Source organism: Chiloscyllium plagiosum, chromosome 11 (genome assembly GCF_004010195.1).
Source record: "Chiloscyllium plagiosum isolate BGI_BamShark_2017 chromosome 11, ASM401019v2, whole genome shotgun sequence".
NCBI classification, from domain to species: Eukaryota; Metazoa; Chordata; class Chondrichthyes; order Orectolobiformes; family Hemiscylliidae; genus Chiloscyllium; species Chiloscyllium plagiosum.
This window is the reverse complement of record NC_057720.1, coordinates 65,516,338-65,516,839: the sequence shown is the minus strand read 5'-3', so window position 1 is coordinate 65,516,839 and position 502 is coordinate 65,516,338.

Below are 502 nucleotides of genomic sequence, written 5' to 3'. Positions count from 1 at the left end.
GGTGGGGAGTGGGACTGTGGGTGTGTGTGTGTGAGGGTGTGTGTCTGTTTGGGGGTGGGGAGTGGGAGTGTGGGTGTGTCTGGGTGGATGTGAGGGTGTGTCTAACTGGGGGTGGGGAGTGGGACTGTGGGTGTGTCTGTTTGGGGGTGGGAAGTGGGAGCGTGGGTGTGTGTGTGGGGTCGGTGGAAGTGTGTCTGTATGTTACTGGGGTGGGGTGGAGGGGGGAAACATCACTTTGAGAAACCCTGGAGCACATACAGACACCCAAAATCCTTAGACATTGGAGCAACACCAGGCCATTCAGCCCATCAAGTCTGCTCACTACTCATGGCTAATCTGATCACAACCCCCCCCAAACACGCACACACACACACCTCCATCACCTTATTGATGAAATGTCTGGCTGGTAAAGGTGTGGCGCTGGGTAAAACCCAGCAGGCCAGGCAGCATCTGATGGGCAGGAGGACCGATGTTTTTGTCGTTATATTCCTAACAAAGGCCT